At 30.0% G+C, this 22,571-nt stretch overlaps 1 pseudogene; it reads right to left on the bottom strand.

Annotated features, from left to right (window-relative positions):
- Nucleotides 1–9,506: 9,506 nt before the first annotated feature.
- LOC129317310 (probable E3 ubiquitin-protein ligase RHC1A) lies at nucleotides 9,507–12,293 on the bottom strand (annotated as a pseudogene).
- Between the last annotated feature and the right edge of the window lie 10,278 nt (nucleotides 12,294–22,571).

Below are 22,571 nucleotides of genomic sequence, written 5' to 3' on the forward strand. Positions count from 1 at the left end.
ATGTTAAGTATCATGGGCAAATCTAAATTGCTCTACATGTATAATTTTATTTATTACATTTTTATGTTAACTTTAAATATTAACTTCATTGGTACTTCAATAAAAGTGTTTGCCAAGTTCAATGCCTGTGGAAATAGGCAATCTTAAACAACTTGAGAAGTTATTATTATCTCAAAACATTTTGAGCGGATCTATTGCATCAGAAATTTTCAACATGTTAAGTTTTAGAGTCTTGTCTCTCTGCAACAGTTCTCTATCTAGAAATCTTCCCTCAGATTTTGGGTATGGCCTTCCTAATCTACAAATGTTGTTCTTATGGGGGAACAACCTTTCTGGAAAAATTCCAAATACTATATCCAATGCTTCTAACCTAAACCTTCTAGAATTGAAGCAAAACAATTTTGAAGGGTTTTGCCAAGCACACATGGGTACTTAAGATACTTAGAAACCCTTTGGACATATGACAAAAATTTTAGCATAATGGATACTTTCAATTCTGAAAGTGGTTTTTTCAACTCATTTGAAAACTCTAATTATATCAATGAATCCATTGCATTTGAAAATTCCCAAGTCCATTGGAAACTTTTTTTAATTCTCTATTGGAGCTACAAATAAACTCTTATGGGATTAATGGTAACATACCATCAGAAATTGAGAATTTGTCTGGCTTGGTTACACTATCGCTAGATAAAAATGTTTTAATGGACCAATTCCAAGAACAATTATCCACTTACAAGCTCTTCAGTATTTGAGTCCTGTAGGCAATAAACTAGATGGTTTGATTGTTGATGAACTTTGTGAAACTAGAAAACTTGCTTATCTACACCTATCTCAAAATGAATTTTCTAGAGCAATGCCGCTTTGCTTAGGAAATCTCATGTCCCTGCAAAACTTCACTTCATCTCCAATGAATTGATTTATTAGATACCATCTTCCTTTTGGAATTTAATAGGTATATTGGAAGTAAACCTATCTTCCAATTTTTTAGTTGGAAGTCTTTCATTCAAGATTGGGGACACAAGAGCTCTTATATCATTAGATTTGTCAAGAAATCATATTTCTGGCATCATTCCAACAACCATAGGTTGCTTGCAAAATTTGCAATCTCTCTCTTTAGCAGATAACAAATTAAAAGGGAAGATTCCTAAATCACTTGGGAATTTGCTAAGCTTATTAGAGTTAGACCTTTCCCAAAATGATTTATTTGGTGAGATTCCTAAATCTCTAGAGTGACTTACATCCCTTGAGTATGTCAACCTCTCTCACAATGAACTACAAGGTGAAATTTCAAGTGGTGGGGTTATTAAAAATTTGACGGCTGAATCTTTCATGATGAATAAAGCTCTTTGTGGTGAGCCACAAATGCAAGTGCCTTCATGCAAAAAAGGAATGAGACAAAGTCAATGCATAAATTGATTTTGTTGAAATGTGTATTGCCCTTGGATTTGTCAACAATTTTGATTGTGACAAGCATTATCCTCTTTCAACAAAGATGAATAAATTCTAGGCATGCCATTAGAAAAGATCTATCCATTATGGGAATGTCAAGAAGGATTCCTTATTTTGAAATTTTGGATGCAACTCAAAGATTTGATGAGAGTAACTTACTAGGAAGAGGGAGTTTTAGTTTTGTGTATGAAGGAAAGCTTTCAAATGGAGCAGTGGTTGCAATTAAAATTTTCAATTTTGACTCCAAAGCATTGTCAAGAAGCTTTGAGGTGGAATGTAATGCAATGTGTAATTTGTGCCACCGCAATCTAGTAAAGATCATTAGTAGCTGCTCCAATATTGACTTTAAGTCTTTGATAATGGAGTTCATTGGTAATGGGAGCCTTGAAAGTGGATATATTCTCATAACTATTTGTTTGAATTTTTTTTCCAAGGTTGGATATAATGATAAATGTAGCATCTATTTTGGAATATTTACATCATGGCTTGTCAACACCAATAGTTTATTGTGATTTAAGGCCAAGCAACATTTTGTTGGATGATAATATGGTTGTGCATGTAAGTGACTTTGGAATTTCCAAATTTTAAGATAAAGGGAAGTCTAAGACACATACAAAGACAATACCTATAGTTGGTTATATTGCACCTAGTAATTATCCTAAACCTTGCTTCCTTTTCTACTTTTTCCTTTTGCACAATTATGTTTCAACATATATATTCACAATTTGCACACCCATTGATGCTCGTCATGTTGGCAAATATTAGTTTGTATTATTTACTTGATTATTTCTTCTAAGAAAACCCCGTTTACATTGGATTTACACTAGTAGTTGATACACATTTAATCTTTCACATATTGTAACCCTTTTTTTAGAGTAACGATATATCCAAACAAAAGTTTTCAAAGTATAACAAATTAATTATTATTTATTAGACATCCTAAACTTGTTTGAAAATATCCTATTGTATTTGAGAAAGTTTTCTTTAGCTTTTAGGGATCTAAAACCTATACATTTAAAGGATTTTTTTATTTTTTATTTAAACCTATTGTCTATATTTCCAAGAAATTCTACAAAATAGTACAAGAAATTGATAGCAATGTATTACTTTGTAAGCTATATTATGAGTTACTTGATCTTTAGATAGTTGATTAATCAAATCCTATGTAGAATATGGATCTATTGGAGTTATTTCAACAAAAGTAAATGTGTACAGCTATGGAACAACATTAATAGAAGTGTTCACAAGGAAAAAGCCAACAGAATATATGTTTATTGATGGATTGAGCTTGAAGAGATGGGTAAGTGAATCAATACCACATGCATTAATTCAAGTCATTAATTTCAATTTATTATAGCGAGACGAGCAATACATTGGTAATATTTTGATAACTACATCTGCTATTTTTGACTTGGCCATGAATTGTTGCACTAATTTTCCAAGAGGATGTTGCAATATATCACATGTTATAACATCATTAAACAAGATCAAGGAGATGTTTATGCAATGATGTCAAATTTAAAGAAATATCAAATCTATTTGCAATTCGTGTTGCTGTCCATCCTGCATTTCTATTGACTATCTCTTTAGAAAATGTTAGATGTAATACCTTGTAAGAAATGGTGATATTTTTTTTTTAACATTGAAGGAAAAGTATGAATTTTTTTTGTAATACTTGTTTCTTTTTATTTTTGTAGTAATTATCGTATTACATGGATTATGAGCCTTTTCATCAATGGTATGTAGGGGTCCATATGTTTAAGTTTTTAAAGAAAGTATCAAAAAAAAAACAATTATATTGGCTTCACAAAAAATATCGATCCAATATTCAAATAGAATTCGATGGCAATTAATTCAGTTTTAATTAAATCACTACACAACAAAAATGACAATTAAATCCTAAAAGATTGATATTTAATATTGACATGTAGGTACTTGACAATTTTTTTTTTTCAAAAAGTTACAATTAGTATGCTAAAGTATATATTTAGTCCTTTAATTTTACATAATATTTCATTTTAATCCCTTAACTTTATAAAGTATTTTTTAGTCTTTTAACCTTAACATTGTTAATTTTATCCTGACAAATTTTTACTTTAAATTTTTAAATATTGACAAAACATTATTAAATGTTGACATGTTAAGTTTAATTTTTCAAAATAATAATGATTAATACAAAAAAAATCATTTAAAACTAACGATATTAAAGTTAAATGACTAAAAAGATATTTTATAAAATTAAAAGATTAAATTGAAACCTTATATAAAGTTAAAAAAATTAAAAGTATACTTTAGCTTTGATTAAAACAATTACAAAATACAAACTTAAGAGTTTTAATTGTAGATAAAAACTTTAAATTTCAAATGTAACTTTCTATTTGTAATTGGGTTATTCATTTGTAAATGCCTAAATCAATATTTGGCATTAAGATAATTTTTTGCTGATCTAAATATCATTAAATCAATCTTCTGATATGTAAATGTCATTTCTCCAATCTTATTAATTAATTGAACCAAACTTGAACTTTTGTCTTCAACTCCAATCATTTTCATATATCTGTCTTTTATGTTTTCCCATATTTCACAGTAATCTTGATCAAGCAGTACATACTTTCCTTCTTCCTTTAACTTTAGATCACCTTATACTATAAATGGTGCCGATCAAAATGATGGGCCATAAAAATTAACTAACAAATTAATGTTACACAACATATGAACGTTGGAAAAGTGAAGAAAAAACACTCGGCTGTGATTCGGGAAAAAACTCTGGATCACTTGAAACTTGATGCAATCTTGTACTTGGGCTTTTAATTGGTTTATTGTCTATTGGCGAACTTCAACTTGGGATTGTCTTGGGCTCCACAATGAAGAGTGTCAATTTCAGTGGGTAGGATCATCTCATCAGATCGAAAACATTGTTGTATTTGGGCCTTCCAGCTTTTCCTCAAAAAGCAATGTAGAGATAGTAATAATTACATATCCAAATCATAAAAATATTACACATCATAATTATTTTATTTTTTAAATTATAAAATATTTATTAACTTTTCAAATCGTATTTTTTTCTCTTCATGACTCCATAATTTTAAGTTTATTTTATTTTATTTGGAGTCAATTTATATGTACTCTCTTCGTTTAAAAATATAAGACATTTTTTGAGAAGTTAAATATTTAAAAATGTAAGTCAATTTTAGTTTTTCGATGTATAATCATTATTTTTTTTCACAAAGTGCCCCTATTAATAATAACTTTATATTTAACAGGGATAAATATGAAAAATAGAATTAGTTCAAAAGTGGATAACTACTTTATTGAGGTGAGATTCAATTAAAAATGCCTTATATTTTTTAACGAATAGAGTATATATATTGTTATTTTTGTCCTTGTTTAAAATAATTAGCAATCAATTTAAGTTGGCATGAAAGGTTGGAGCTATCATCATTCAAGTGGTTGGAAATTCTCAACCGTTGTGTATTTTGCTCTCAATACCTTCTGCTTAGAGAAAAAAAAATGTATACTATTAATAGGGTCTTTTCCTTGTACCCACAAAAAAAAATAATTAGTATAGATTTAAAATATATTAATTTAATCATGATCAATTCAACTACAGTATAAATATTAGATATTGGATTGGATGTTAAATTAGTCAAGATAATGGTTCACAATCTAAACATTTAATCGTAAACCAATGTCTCCACCAAAATTTAACATTTAATCACAATCTAATTTCTAATACATTAAAAATTCTTCTAGATATGGGTGCATTCCATTGTGGAGATCCCATTCCCCATGGTTCATCCAAGGATATTGAGCATGCTAAAAGATTTTTTTGTTTCTTGTATAAATGCCAACAATAATTGGTAGGTCAATAAGCAGTCGTGGAGCCACATTAGTTTGAGGGAGCTGCATTGTTTGAGGGGGTGCAAATGCATTCCCTCACTTTTAAAAAAATTACAAGTAGGATATATAAAATTTACAACTTTACACTTCTTACTTTTAATATTTTGCACCCTCTAAATTAAATGCAAAACATTTAGGCTCAAAACTTTATTAGATATATAATATTTTAATGATCTAAATGAAATATGAAGAGCATATTTACAATAAAAGACCATATCAATCTATTCAATATAATTTTTTTAAATGAAAAATGATGATAAAACTATTTTTGTTATTATAATTTTAGTCTTAGAATAATTATTTTTAAAAAAATATCAATTTTTCAAATTATTTTGCGCCCTCCTGACTTAGGGTTTGGCTCCGCCACTGTCAATCAATGAGATTGAATACTTCTAAAATGAGAAGTCAATGCTTTGGTTATAATTGTGATCCACTACATGATTGCAATTGCAAAATACATGTTTCAACACAGCATCGTCTTTTTTGAGATTTTCCAATTGTGAAAGGTATGACGATACAGAAACCCAAAAAAATCCATCACAGTGCATTGTCCCCTTCCATTGAGTTAGAGCAATCACAAGGCTATCATGTGATATGGGTTCATGGAAAGCATCATTAAATCAGAGGAAATACCACGCTGATTATCTTTCCAAATATTAGCATGTCAAAATTTCTCAAGCTCACTGCAGTGGCATCAAATTTCTGAAACACCAGTCGCAATTATAATAAAAGCAACTAATCATCTGCATAAATTAGTACCATAAAAAGCAATTAAGAAAGGCTTCAGTCCCGCAAAATAATCTGGAATGGACGAGCAATTCCATAATCAACGACAATGAAATTGCACGATAGCAGGTGAAAGCTGCAGATTCATTCGACTCACCAAACACCAATACATGTATAATGTAATGACCTTAAAATTTTAAATATATATATATTCTTTTAATTTATATTTTATTTAAATTAATTTTTTTGACAAATGAAAAGTGATGATTTAGTAAAACTTATGTTAATAGTTTATTTGAAGGTCTAGAGTTTGAATTTTTTTAAGCAATGGGCTCAATTTTATTAGTTTAAAATTTTAAAAAAAATTACAAGAAGTGCCATTTTTCTTATGTTATTAAGAAAAAAATGCTGTGCCCCTTTATAATTTTTACGATTTCCTAATGTCTAGGCTTTTATTCTCCCATCTCTTGGTCAGAGCACGCACGAAAAAAAAGAAAAAAAGAAAAAAACAGAGACTTCTGGATCCTTCAACTCAAGGATTCTATCGATGCTATCTCCCTCCGCTCTTCTTTGATTTCTCCGGTGAGTTTCCACTGTTGTGCCGCCGGTCAAGCCTTCCCCTTTAGTCTGAACATTTTCCTCTTCTTTTCTTCTCTTTTTGGTGGTGCATAGCGTTCTGGTTAGAGGAAGCTGGAGGATTTAGGCAAGATGTTTCGAATCTTCATCCAGCTCTTCCATCCTCTGTCACTGTCTCCATCTCGTTCTTCTTCTTTTTCATCGTCCTGCAGCGTGTCGCTGGTGACCGTGGAGGAGTTCATAACTGTTGCTGTCTTCCTCATCTTTTTCCTGCTTTTATTTTCGTTCTGGTGTTGTTGGTGTGCGAGGAGCTGAGTAGTTAGAGCTGGAGGATCTATTTGTAAGTCACTTTGGTTCTTGGTTGGTTGTTGTGGCTGTATTCCTCCCCTCTCTGGTGCATCGTGTTCGGAATTTCCCTCCCCTGTTCAGCTTAAGGTGCGATTTCTTCTTCCTTTCGCCGGCTTTCTTTCGTAATTTCTGATACAGGAACTTCAAGTCTTCTTCCTATTTATTTTCGTGCTAGCGGGTGTGTGAGTTGATGATTTGAGTTGCAAAAATTTTCTCCTCTGCTACTGCTGCTGAAAGTGACTGGTTATATATATGTGTATGAAGAAAAAATTTAATTTAAGATGAAATTTATGGTCGTATAAGAGAAGGAAATGATGGAGTGGGTTTGAGTTTTAATTGAAGTTGATTGAATTATTGATTATAACAGTGCTATTGAAAATTTTAAGGAAGTGATATTGAGGAGGAAGAGGTTAATATGAGCTTAAAGATTGACGCGCATAAAGTGTTGGATTAAATGCTTGTTTTTTGAGAGTTTTTGCTAAAGCTCTAATGATTGAGGTAAAAATGATGATTGATTTAAATATTATTTAATAGAGTTTTAATCGGAGCATTGTAAAGGAATTTATTTAAGAAGTTATTGAGGTTTTATTTGAATTTTGAATTATTGAGAGTTACAAAATTAAAAAGTTATAAGGTACATTATCATTTTAAAAGTTATACTTGGATGCTTGGAAATGGTTGGATAATAGAATTAAAAGTTTCGTGTTTTATTAAATGGCTTGGAATGTCGCACATTAAATGTTTGGTAAAAAGCCTAAGAAGAAGTTTTTATAAATAAATTGTATTATTAAAACTTCAAAATTATTACTGTTAACTTTAGTTGAGTGGGTTCTCTCGAAATGAGATCTTGTTGGTTTTATATATTATAGGATGTTTGGAAGGAGGAAAGCTCAAATGGAGTCATAAGAAATGAGTTTGGAGCCTTGAGGATACTACAGGTAAGTGAATAGTGTCCCAACTGATTTTTTTTTAATCAAAATTTTCTTTACTAGAATATTACGTTTTTTTTTGGAAATCATTTTAATATCATTAATGTGATTATTGGATATTTGTTGATTAACATTATTTTATTTTGAGAAATTAGCTTTACCAAATTTGAAATGTTATTTGATTAATTGAATCAAGTTTATACTTTGATTATGAGATTTTTATTTTATCAAATATTGGATTGATACAGAGAATGATTCATGCGAGTTTGATGTTGAAAATTTTATTCTGGCAAGTTTTAATGCTTAGAAGTATTCATGCGAGTTTGATTTTAAGAATGAGAACTGCATCTTGAAAGTGATAATTTTCTCGCATGTTTGAAAATGGTTTTAAAAAAAAGGAGGGACTTTATATGGAACATGGTTGCCAACGACAGTTCCGTTAGCCCTTGGTGCGCCATGGTACACCTAGCTAGCAAGGTGTGTATAGGAGATGCTAGCCCGGTGCGATGGCCAATGCATGTGGAACGGAGGGATGGTTATTCGTGAGCATCGTATTCACATTTGTTTTATGGCTTCAGCTACGTTTGATTACATACCCTCATAGACTGTGTGTTCACGTTTGTTAATTGTTTTGATAAGTCCCTATTATATGAATTTGATTATTTGATAATTTTATATCCCATTGGTTTTAAATAGTAAATTATTTATAATTATTGATTTTGTTTATTTGCTTCCTTGCAATCAAGTGATAATATTATTTAATATGAGATTTTAATAGTTCGAGATTTTATTTAAAATTTTATAGAATCATTTTATTTCAAAATTTATTAAATTTTTATAAAGATCGTTGCCTCTTTAACTTACATAATTATTTAAATTTTTTTTATATTCAATTATTTATTGTTGGGATATTATTCACTGGAAAATTATTTTTGATCTCTTATATCCATGTTGACACCAATCCTCCTGTTGATTTATGAGAACTCGTAGATGTGTTGGGTAAAGAACTGATTGAAATTTCCTTTTTATGTAACTATCAATGCTTATGTATTTTATTTTGGAGAGATTTGGTTAGGTGCCCCACATATGCTACATCCAGGGCTTTTATTTTGGTATATATGATATCTGTTAGTTGAAAGGAGCTAAACTCTTGATTGATTGGAGATTCTGTGAATATTTTTGTATTGTATGGTTTTGGAAGATCCTATTTTATGGGAGAGGTTCTGCCAAATTTATTTATTTATTTTAATTTTTTTTCAAAAATTTTGAAAATTTGTTATAATAACCAATATCTAAAATGTTAAAATTTCATTATAAATTTGATTACATTTTAAAAATGGAATGAATTTAAGATTACAGGCTTATGGAGATGTGGTTTATGGTTCACATCCCGTGTCGGTTATCCTCAATTTTAGGGCGTGACATACAAAGTGATGATCAAAAGCTTCCATCCACCATCTGGCTTGCATACGTTTGAAATTTTTGAATTACAATCTTAACAAGAATTTTTTTTTCCCATGTCACTTAATTTACAAAAGCATTATTAGACAGTAACTAATACCAAGAAAGGAGAGGGAAAGAAATTTCATTCATCAAAGCGCCATCGGCTATAGTTTGTTCCATTGTTCTGGTCACAACTGTTGGAAGAGTTGCTACCTCTTGTCTCGGCATATTGATTACTGTTAGAGCTAGAAGAGCGGAATGGCCACAAAAATGAAAACAGATTTCTCCTTCCATGGTTCTGCTGGCTTTGCTCTCTCTCCCTAAGGCTATCATTGTTGGTGCTTTCTGCATTACTTCCACCTGAATTATGACTAGCATGATGACTAACTTGTCCATGTGGTGGCAATTTGACACGGCAAACAGGGCACAAGTTATGTTGAACCAACCCAGGAACAATACAATCTGAATGATAAATATGACTGCATGGCATCGCCCTAGCCTCAGAACCAAGTTCAAATTTGTCCTGACAAGCTGGACAGTGAGAATCAGAACGAAGATGAGCTTGTGTGATTGTTACGATAGGCATTGCATCAATTGAAGAACGTGAGGCTGGGGGGGACCATGCCGGTCATTCATGGTCAGCTGTTCAATAAGTTCTTCCAGTCCAGGCCCCATAAAGTAATCATTAACGTCAACACGCCTAGGACCAGCTCTAGGGATGCCGTTAGTCAAAGTAAATCCAAGAACCCGACCGAGAAATATCAAGTAAGGACCAGAACTAATAAAACCCCAACTCTGATCAGGACCCACGGCAGGTATAGATCTTGCTCTAGCAATGAAGTTTGGGTTTCGTCCAGCCATTCTCTGCCTTAGGACACTATCAGCTGAATCAAGAAATCTTGTCTCGCGGAATCTCCTCTGCATAACTGCATGAATCATGCACCAATAATGTCGGATACTTCATGAAAATCTTCCAGATTTTCTGTTCTTCGCATCTCGTCAAGTTCTATCACAAAGCCTCCACCACAATAAGGGCAAGTGAAATCTCTCCCTTCAAGTATGATTCCCCGTCTCCACTCATAAAACCAGTGTGTTGCTCCACTTGACACCCTCTCTCTTTCGCCAGCTTCTAAATATTGAAATTTGCACCTAAATGTTACTCATCCAAAATTTGGCTTCAGAAATAATATGTTCCCAATATATATAAAACTAAAATTTATCAAACATCAATCAAAGAAAAGAAAGCGCTGGATTAGCAACATGCCAATTGGCTCTGCTGGTGACTTTTTCCCATCACACTAGTAACCCAAAGTTGATATGCAAATATTTACAGGAGTAAAGCAGTAACCATGAGACAGAGCAAGGTCAACTCTAAAGGTTAGTTTAACAACAAATGGGCAAAAGCGAAATTAAAGCTTTCTCTTGACCCAAAGTCAGATAGCTTAATAAAAAATAACGTTCTAATCCTTAAAAAACTTATTTTTCAAATAGTAGATTCCATAAAAATTGAAGAAACGCTTAAATTGATTGCATGCTAATGACAACATATCAATATAAAACCCATAACCAGCAGCAATGTGATCCATTTATCGGGCTTCATGAAAATGTCTATAATTACTGTGTATACAAACTAGCTCCTTGTAATGACTTTAAAATTTCAAAAAAAAAAAAATCTCTCAATTTATATTTTATTTAAATTAGTTTTATGGCAAATGAAAAGTGATGATTTAGTGAAACTTATGCTAATAGCTTATTTGAAGATCCTGAGTTTGAATTCTTTTAAGCAATAGGTTAAATTTTATTAGTTTAAAATTTTGAAAAAATTAAAAGAAGTGCCCATTTCTCTTATGTTATTAGAGGAAATGCTATGCCCTCTCTTATAATTTTTGTAATTTTCTAATACTCAGATTTTTGTTCCCCTCCCTCTAGGTCAGACACATGCAAAAAAGAAAAAAATGATTTCTAGATCCTACGACCGAGGGGTTTTATGGATGCTCTCTCCCTTTGCTCTTCCTCAAATTTTCGGTGGGCTCTCGACGTTTTGCCTCTAGTCAAGTCTTCCCCATTTTCCTTTTCTTTTCTTCTCTTTTTCGGTGGTGCACATATGTTCTAAACCAGAGGAAGAGAGAGTTGGATATTTTTTTCTCAGTTCTAGTTGCTTTGAATCTTGGATTCGAAAATCCTTTCCTGTCATTTTCCTCTCTGTGGTCCTATCCTTTGGCTAGTGACCCGTGGCAGAGCTAAGATCCTGGGTCAGGAGGGCAATGATGAAGTTAGGATTCTCAATAAAAGGAAACATTTTTGTCTCTTCCAAATCAACTATTTTTCTTTTCTTCTTTCTTTATTCCCTATCTAGCTTTCAATTATAGATTCGTAAGTGCAATGAGCTAGCGAAAAATATTCACCCAATTTATTCTTGAGTTTTGAATCTTCATTATTTATCATTACCTTTTTTCTAGCTAGTCAACTAAGTAGTATTTAGGATGAGGAGCGAGTCTATTTAGTCATATTATATTTTTTATTTTTTAAACAATTAATAAATAATATTAATATTTAGGTATAGTGAAATTATAGTCTGATATTTATGAGGCTAAGTTAAATATTTGAATAGATCTGGGCTAAAAAAGTAAGATTGAAATGGGTTTAAAGTTTAGAATATGAAAATAAGGGGGGTGCAAAGTATAATAAGTAAAAAGTACAAATTGTAAAATATAAAAACCTATACTCCCAAACATGTCATTTTCCCCAATGCCCCCCTCAATTACATGTGGCTCCGCCACTGCCAGTGACAATAGCATGCTTTCCGTCACCTAGTTGTCTTCCTCATTCGATGATCTGCCTTCTCTACTCACGGCTGCGTTGTTGCCGGTGTGTGGGAGCTGATGGATGAAAGCCGGAACACTGGATTGAGCTGCTATCCATGATTCTTTTTTATTCTTGGTTTGGTTTTGCTAGCTCTATTCTTCCTTTTTCCACATGATGTATTAGATTTTCCCTCCCCTGTTCAACTTAAGGTGCAACTTCTTCTTCCCTTTGCTATCTTTGTTTGGTAATTTCTAGTATAAGAACTTCAAGTCTTCTTCCTATTTATTTTTTGTGTGAGCAGGCGTGTGAGTTGATGATTTGAGTTGCAAAAAATTTTCTCCTTTGCTGCTGCTACTGAATGTGACTGGTTATATATATGTATATGAAGGAAAAGCTTGATTTAAGATAAAATTTGTGGTTGCATAAGAGAAGAGATGATAGAGTGGGTTTGAGTTTTAATTGAAGTTGATTGGATTATTGATTATAACATTGCTATTGTAAAATCTTAAGGAAGTGATATTGAGGAGGAAGAGTTTGATATTAGCTTAAGGATTGATGCCCATAAAGTGTTCGACTAAGTGCCTGTTTAGAGAGTTTTTGCTTGAGTGTGTATTTTCTAAAGTTCCATTAGTTGAGGTAAAAAGCATGATTGATTCAAATGTTGTTTAGGATAATTATAAATCATTTAGATGGACTATGGTTGTGTTAAGAGGAACAAAAATTAAATTGAATGTAGGAAACTTTACAAAGGACTTGTTGATGCTTGAGGATTGTATGGTTAGCAATTTATAAGTTTTCATAACCAGGTAAGATTTGATTTAGAATGCATATAAAATGTTTGATGAAGGTTGTGGGAAGAGTGTAAATGTGAACAATGTTATTGTTTAGTTAAAATGTGTTAGTGGATTATTATGATTGGGCACGAGAAAGGAGTGCAAAAGTCATGAATTTATTCAGAATGAAAATTTAAAAATATTGGTATCCAAGAGCAATGTGAGAATAGATTACAACAAGTGAGTAATAATTATGAGTTTTATTAAATTTTAAAGATGCAATTATTATTATATTGGATGTTTCAAGAATAAACCTTGTTGTGAGGAATGTTAAGGGATAAATTACAATGTGGGGATTATCTCAAATAAGTGGATAGCGTCCCAACTAATTTTTCAATCAAATTTATCTTTACTAAAATATTACATTTTTGTGTAAATCCTTTTAATAACAATAATGTGATTATTATTTATTTTGATACTTAAATTACTTTATTTTGTGAAACTTTTTACCAGATTTGATAATTTTAGTTAATTAATAAATAAAAGTTGGGACTTTGATTATAAGATTTCATCCTATCAAATATTAGATTGATACAGAGAATGATTCATGCGAGTTTAATTTTGAAAATGAAAACTTTATATATTACTAACAATTTTCTCACATGTTTGAAATTATATGTAAAAGGAACTTATTACAGAGCACTAATTGCTAACGATAGTTCCATTAGCCCTTGGTGTGCCATGGTCAATGACTAGCTAGTTTAATTTTTATGAGCTTTGTTCTCATGTTTGTTATTCATAAGTCTCGTACTCGCGTTTGTTTTCATGGCCTCGAGCCGTGATTGGTTAGTATTACCCTCGTGGACTCTGTGTCCACATTTGTTTCGTAGCTTTGGCTGTGTTTGATTATTTACCCTTGTGGACTGTGTATCCATATTTATTTTCGTGGCATAAGCCGTGTTTGGTTATTTACCATCGTGGACTATGTGTTCACGTTTGTTAATTGTTCTGATAAGTCCCTGTAATTATGAATCCAATTATTTGATTATTTATATTCCATTTATTTTATTTAGTAATTTGTTTATAAAAAAATTATTTCATTTATGTGCTTTTTTGAAATCAAGTGATATTATCATTTGCTATGATAGTTCAATGATTTAAGATTTTATCTGAAATTTTATAGAGCCATTTTATTATGAAGTTTATTAAACTTTTACGAAAATTGTTGTCTCTTTAACGTACATAAATATTTCAACATTTTCATTTTATTTATGTTCTATTGTTTATTATTGGGATGTTATTTACTGAAAAATTATTTTTGATCTCAGATACCCTAATTAATGCCGATTCTCCTTGTTGATCCATGAGAACTCATAGATGTGCTGGGTGAAGAACTAATCGAAAGTTCCCTTTTTATGTAATTATAAATGCTCATGCATTTTATTTTTGGAGAGGTTTGGCTGGGCGCTCCACATATACTATATCTAGGGCTTCTATTTTGGTATATATGCTATCTGTTCATTGGAAGAGCTAAGCTCCTAATTGACATGATATTTTGTGAATATTTTTGTATTGTAGAGTTTCGAATGATCCTATTTATAGGTAAGGTTTTGTCAAAATTTTTACAAAATTTTTTAAACTTTATTATAATGACTAATATAAAAAAATGTTAAAATTTCAGTATAAATTTAATTATATTTTAGAAATAGAATCAGTTTAAGATTAGAGGCTTGTGAAGATGTGTTATATGATTCACATCCCGTGTTGGTTACCCTTTATTTTTGAGACGTGACACTCTTAAATTTAAAATGGTAGAATACACAATGGGGCAAATGAATGTTATGTCATATACTTCTCCTACCACCTAATTTCCAGCTAAGAATCTGAAAGTGAGCAAAATCACTTTGCACACCTGATCTCCCGGTAAATGGTAAAATATATCTCTAGTCATTAAACAAATTTGACATGGAAACCTAAAGGGCATCTCATTCTTCAAATATTACTGAACCAGTTAGATAGGATGCTTGATATCTTATCTTATGTCTTCCCACAACAATCATAATTACTCTTTTTGTTTAATTTATTTTCAGTTATGAGCACCATAAAGAGAGGCTCTGGGTCCACTGATTATGGTAGATTAAATATCCGTACATATTCTCCCAGAAAATTCAATGAATATATATTTAAACAACTGAAACCGGTCGGAATACTGAGCAGAGAAGAGAAGAGAAGAGGGAAATCGTGGGAATCTCCGCGGGAAAGAGAACAATCCCTGCATCGAAATACTGATCAGAGAGTGGCAGAGTAGTAGCGGCGGCAGAGAACGGAGAAAGAAGGGAGTGAAAATGGTGGAACCCTAGATAGGGAGCAAAGAAGAATGGCTTAAAAGAGTGAAAGAAGGACACGTGCAAAGCAGTGGGTTAAAGCAAAAGTTAAGGAAAGCTTCAACAAATGACCCTTGATTAAATTTATTTAAATTCAAAACTCCCTAAATTTTTGAAATTTTATTGTAGTTTAGGATACTAATTTGATGTTAAATTTTTAAGGGAAATGATAAAATTATCCCTCCTTTAAATTAATATCAGAACTTCCCTACTTTACTTGTTTATTTACTTTTAGAATGTTGTTAATTGTCCTATTTAACTTGTTTTTATCTTGGGTGTTTAAATTATCTTAAAAAAATCTGTTAATTTATATATTATATGTTGTTTATTTACTTACGGACTATTGTTAATTATAGAAAAACAATCATTTTCCATAGCCCTATGCTCTTGTTAAAAGTGTGAGGAAAAAATTGCTTTAAAAATAAAAATTTAGGACTATTAAAAAAAATACAAATTAGCAAGGAAATTTAGTAGGAGATTGTCTATTTTTCTCTAAAATATCAAATTAGCGAGGGAAGATAATTTCATAGCTCAACTTAAAATTAGCGAGGAAGATAGTGATGAACTGTCAATCACTTTTTGAAATATGACAATTGGTGAGGAAAATAACGAGAGACTGTCAATCTCTTTTTAAAATAAGATAATTAGTGAGGGACTACTGATCCTTCTCTAAAATAATATAATTAACAAAGAATTTAGTGAGAGATTCAATCCCTAACTAATAGCTGTAGAAAAAATTTAACTTTTGCCAATGACTATTAATTATATATTTAATTATTTTCATTTACAATAAAAATTAAATTTAAAAATTAACTAAAATACTCATAATATTTAATATTTTCTTTATTTTAGTTGATTTTTATTAATAAAATAATATTTTATTAAAAATATAATATAAAGAATAATTTAAAATTTAATACTTGAAAATAAAATTTAATATGTATATATGTATGTTCTTTTTATAATATATTATTTAATATATTTATGTAGTTAAATAATATATATTTAATTTCTCAGATAATGACTGTAAGTGCCTTTCATTCAACTGGCAAAGAAGGAAAGTATAAATCTTGGAAGGTACAAGGTTAAGGGTTCAAGTTTTGACTTTAACATAACTATAATGAATATGTGATATGGTAAGGAGCAAATGACATGGTGTAAGATGGACAATGATATTTCATGAGTTATCACACATGTGGCGGGTGATGGGGTATAAGATGGTAGTGACATGGCAATTGATGAGGCACAAAATTATTGATAACATGTCATAAGTTGACGCACACATGTCGAGTTTAAATATAGGCATATTTAGTATATAGACATATTTAGTGAGGGATTAATCATCACTAAAGTTATCAAATTTTGAATAGTATTAGTAAGGAATGTGGCCCTTATTAAAAATTAACAGTGGAAATACAACCCCTCAGTAAATTTAGCAAGCTTTTTTTTAGTTATGAATTTAACAAGGCACAAAAACCCTTGTTAAAATGCAACTTAGTAGGGGGAAGTGGCATTTAGCAAGAGATTTTTATCCTTCCCTAAATTTTATTTTTCTAGTATTGGTTTCTCACAGAAAAATTTTAGGACATTCTTGCATTTTAGTTCTTAAAAATTTTTATCGAATTATATTTGGCCAATTATATTTTTTATTGAATTCTTTTTCTTTACAAAATGAATACTCCCTCCATTAAAAAATGTAAGACATTTTTTGAGAAGTTGGATGTTTAAAAATGTAATGCATTTTTATCTTTTGAAGTATAATTATTGTCTTTTTTTCAATAGTGCCCCTATTGATAGTGATTTTATATTTATTATAAGGAAGTTAATAGGGATAAATATGAAAAGATAGGGTTAGTTTGAAAGTAGGTAAGAACTTTATTGGAGGTAATATTCAATTAAAAATACCTTATATTTTTTAAGAGAAAGAGTACCATTTTAGATATTCATCTATGAAATTATCCAGGGAACAAATGAATCCATGCAAGTAAAATACTTTCAAGTTGATGTTCAAATATTTAAATTATAATAACCAGCAAGAAACTATTCACGCTTTTCTATCTAAAGTTGCTCATAAGGGTAATATTTCATGGGATAACTGCTTCTCTCTGCAGACAGAGAGAAAAAAGAAGTTTAAAAAAATATTTGAAGATTTGATAAGCATTTTAAGAATTTTTTTTATTCTTTGATTTATTTCCAACTCTGAATAAATGTAATTGTTTTATTATTTAGATCAATCTCAACTTTATTGAGAATTTTTTATTTACTTAGGGTAATATATATTGTTAAGGAAGTAAGGTCTATAAAAAGCCATAACCCTTCATTTATATGTCTATAAATTCTCTACATCTCCCTCCCTTCTCTTGCTTTCCCATGTTTATTTCTCCTTGAAAAGAAAAAAAAAATTATAATTATTCCTCACATTTCATCTAGATATTAGTCTAATGAGAGTGAGAGACAATAAAGAAAACAAAATTTTGTTTTCCATTTCATTAATAATCGTTGCATTCTACTCTATTATAAACTCCTAAACATGCACTAAACCCAAAATTGTTTTTCATTTGCATCAATTTTTCGGATGTGTTGAGGTCTTCTAATTTCAATCGTGCAATAAATTTCTTAGTAAAATTGTACATGAAATTAATCTTGAGGTTTATTGACTTGGTCAAATGGAATTAATACACTTGGAGGAATAACACGCCTATCTTTTTATTGCAAAGATTCAAATGTGGAAGCATGGAACTGTTTCCCACACATAAGAATTTGATTAACAGTGCATTTGGGTTAATGAAAATTTAGATTTAAATTAAATTTGTCATTTGAATACATAAAGGCCTATGGGTTTGGATTTGATTTAAACTTAAATCCATGTTTTATAACAACTAATTCGTAATTTCAAATTATATCTATATCCTAGTAATTTGAAATTCTAGCTACTTTAACTTTAATGACCCCTAATTTTAAATAAATAAAAAAATAAAGTTCTTTCAATTAGTATTTTATTTAAATTATTTTTATAGCAATTAGAGAGTGGCAATTTAGTGAAACTTATGCTAGTATTTTTCTTAAAGATTTAAAATTTGAATTCTACTAAGCAAAAAATTTAGTTTTGTTTTGGTTTAAGTTATAAAAAATTTGTGCCCTTTTTATAATTTTTATTATGCTCTCTTTCACAATTTTCCTTATGATCTTTTTCATAATTTTTCCAATTTTCTAATACTCAAATTTTTCTTCCCTCCTTTGCGATTTGTGCTCCAGAACCACGAGAAACAAGGATATGAATCATGTGTAGTGGGAAAGCGTGCAGTGGATGGGAGGTGAAAGATTTTGACCATGAATTCTTATGTAATGGCTAATAACAAAAAAGTATATAAAAAGGTTACTTTGATAACACATAATGATGTTTTATCCAAAATAAAATTTTGTAAAAAAAATATAATATTTTTAATAAATCTGTTAATAACTAATTTAGACAATACCTATGGATAGTTCAATTTAATATAATTTTTTATTTTTTATAAATTAATTATCCAGATGTACTCTAAAGTCTAGATAGTTTATAACTAATATTAAATTTTTTTTACAATCCTTATAAATTTTTTATTTTAATAAATATAATATTAAAAATAAAGATAATATTTCTAACACTTTTCAAAACATATTTTCTTAAAAAATTATAAGTTAAAAATTATAAATATAAACCAAAATTAAATATGAACTGTCTAGAGCACATCTGGATAATCAATTTATAAAAAATAAAAAAATTAATATTAAATTGAATCATCCAGATAAAATTTGTATTGTCCAAATTAGTTATTAATAGATTTATTAAAAATATTATATTTTTTATAAATTTTTATTTTAGATAAAATATGATTGTGTGTTCGTAAATGAAGAACCTTTTTGTACACTTATTTGTTACTAGCCATTAGATAAGAATTCATAGTCAACATCTTTCACTTCCCATCCACTACATGCTCCTCCATTGTACATGATCCATATCTCGAGAAATAGAGAGACCTTCACATGTTTTCAGCTTTCTCTCTTCCTCGTCGTTATTCTTCATTCTTCTCCTCACCAACACTGTTGTCCCTCCATCCTTTCCCCATTATCATCCGTCCGCCACTAGAAAGTGAGTGATTGTCATTTTTTTTTTTCCATTCCTTCTCTGCTGTAGGCTGTTAGAGGTGATTATGTGTGTGAATTTAGATTCAATCTTCCTTCCTCCTCAACTATTAAATGTCCGTGTATGTGTGTATTATAAGGTCAAGTCTTCTTCTCACCCTCTTTGAAGAAGAGCAGCTAGGCAAAATTCTTCTCCTCTTCTTCAGTGGTCCATGACCATGAACTAAAATGTGACAACTCCTATTGCACTTTGGTAGAGGTAAAACACTAATTCTTCAATATTTCTATCATGAGATTTGTAGGGAAACTAAGGTGTTGTTTTGATTAATGTTGGATGCTACTTTATTATTATGCTTATATGAAAATTTGGTAAAGAAATTAGATGTTCGAAATTGTTGATTTTGCATGGATGTTTGTCATATAATTTAGTTAATTGAGAATGTTCTTATAATGCTTGTGAGAATGCTTGAAAGAAGAAATTGGTGGGAATAAAATTGTTAAATTTTATAGTAGAACCTAGAGGAATTATATATGCAAATTGAGGAAATATATGTCTTCATATAAATTATAAGTTGATCTACCTATTGGAATTATACAGCACCTAGAGGGAAATTATTAGAATAAATAATAATTAAAATTTTGTTAAGCTCAGAATAAGAGTTATCAAAAATTTTGAATGTTAATTTTTCTTGTTTATTATAAGAAAGGAAATGTATAATGACATGATAATGGTTGGATTATGTGTTAGATTATTTGGGGCATCACTAAAGTAAGTGAGAATTTGAGGGGTCAAGTTTTAGAATTCTTAAAAATTCTCAGGTGAATAGATAACGTTCTGAATAAATTTCTAGTAAAGTATTTACAAAAATTTTGTTATTTGAATTTTAATATTATTCCCTTGTAAATTGTATTAATATCTTTTTCAATTCAACTTTTATAATGATTATTTTATTGATGATGATGTCTTCATTTTACTAATAATTTATGTTATTATAGCTTAATTATTTAATTCCACGTTTGATATGAAAATGAATTTAGACAATGGAAATTAATAGTTAAATAGTATGGTTGAAGATGAAAATTTTAAAATTGTTTTCTTGCTCTACAAACGCTTGGTTTTTATTAAGGGAATTGAGTTCAAAATGTTAGTTACTAATAATAGTTTCATTCACCCTTGGAGCGCCATAGTACACCTGTCACGCCCCAAAATTTGGAGAGTGACTGGCACAAGATGTGAATCATTTCACACATCCCTGTAAGCTTTAAATTGTAAATTTACTCTATTTCTAAAATTAATTCAGATTTATATTGAAATTATAACACTTTTGACACTAACAATTATAATAAAGTTTCAATATGTTCATAAAAATTTCAACAAAACCCCTCCTGTAAATAAAATCTCTCAAAATTTCTACAGTATATTGATGTAGTCAAAATATTAAATAAATCAGGAGCTTGGCTCCTTCTAGCCAACAGACAGCATATATATAAAAATAAAAGTTCTTAGTTATAGCTTATGTGGAGCATCTAATCGTACTTTTCAAAATAAAATAAAAATGAGATATATAAAAATTTATAATTACATCAAAAGAAAAATTTTAATCAACCCTCCACATGTCTATAAGTGCTCGAGGATTGGCAGAAAGATCCACATCAGCTCAGGTGTCTGAGACCAAAATAATTTTCCAGTGAATAACGTTCCAACAATAAATAATTTAACATGAATAAAAAGAAAAGTTCGAAATAATCATGTAAGTTAAACAAACAACAATTTTCATAAAAATTTAATAAACTTCAAAATAAAATGACTCTATAAAATTTTTAAATAAAATCTTAAACCATCGAAATATCATAACAAATGTTTTTATCACTTGATTTTCAGAAAACACATAAATGAAATAAATGATTGTAAATAATTTACTAGATAAAACTAATGAAATATAAAATCACCAAATAGTCAAATTTACAAATTTTTAGGGACTTATTAGAACAATAAACAAACGTGGACACATAGTCCACGAAGGTAAATAATCGAACGCGGCTTATGCTACGAATACAAACGTGGACGCACAATCCATGAGGGTAAGTAACCAAACGCAGCCGAAACCACGAAACAAACGTGGACACATAGTTCACGAGGGTATCGCTAACCAAACACGGCGTGAAGCCATGAAACAAATACTATGCTCACAAATAACCACCCCTCTATTCCACGTGCGTTGGCCATCGCATGGGGTTAGCACCTCCTATAAACACCTTGCTAGCTAGGTGTACTATGACGCACCAAGGGCTAACGGAATTGCCGTTAACAATCAGTGTTATGTATAAAGTCCCTTTTTTTAAAAAAAACTATTTTCAAACATGCGAGAAAATTATCACTTTCAAGATATAGTTCTCATTCTCAAAATCAAACTCGCATGAATACTTTTAAGCATTAAAACTTGCCAGAATCAAATTTCATATCTGATGCTCATGCTTGCATTTATTGGATAAAGAAAATTTTCAACATCGAACTCACATGAATCATTCTCTGTATCAATCCAATATTTGATAAAATAAAAATCTCATAATCAAAGTTCAAACTTGACTTAATTGATCAAATAACATTTCAAATTTGATAAAGCTAATTTCTCAAAATAAAGTAATGTTAATTAATAAATATTCAATAATCGCATTAATGCTATAAAAATGATTTCTAGAAAAATATAATATTTTAGTAAATGAAATTTTGATTAAAAAAAATCAGTTGGGATGCTATCCACTTACCTGAAATGTTCTTAAAGTACAAGATTCTCCTCTTACCACATTAATCGATTTTTACCTTTCTTCCTAACTCCCTGAATATAGAGTGTATTAGGGACTTAATATACTTATAACAATGCTAAAAACCTTCTTCCAACATTAACACACGCACACGCACACACACAACGATTATAAATTTAAAACTTTAGAATCCATAATGTACACGAACATTTATTTGTTGACGTAACAAATTTTTCAATTCATTCAAAAGAGCTTTGTAGCATTCAAAGCTATTATCACATTATTTATCAACAATCATATATTTCTTAAGAATTCAAGTAATTTGATCCTACTTTCATACTCAATTTACCTTT

This window comes from Prosopis cineraria, unplaced genomic scaffold (genome assembly GCF_029017545.1).
Source record: "Prosopis cineraria cultivar Desert tree isolate PC_DT_omini unplaced genomic scaffold, ASM2901754v1 PC8, whole genome shotgun sequence".
NCBI lineage: Eukaryota > Viridiplantae > Streptophyta > Magnoliopsida > Fabales > Fabaceae > Prosopis > Prosopis cineraria.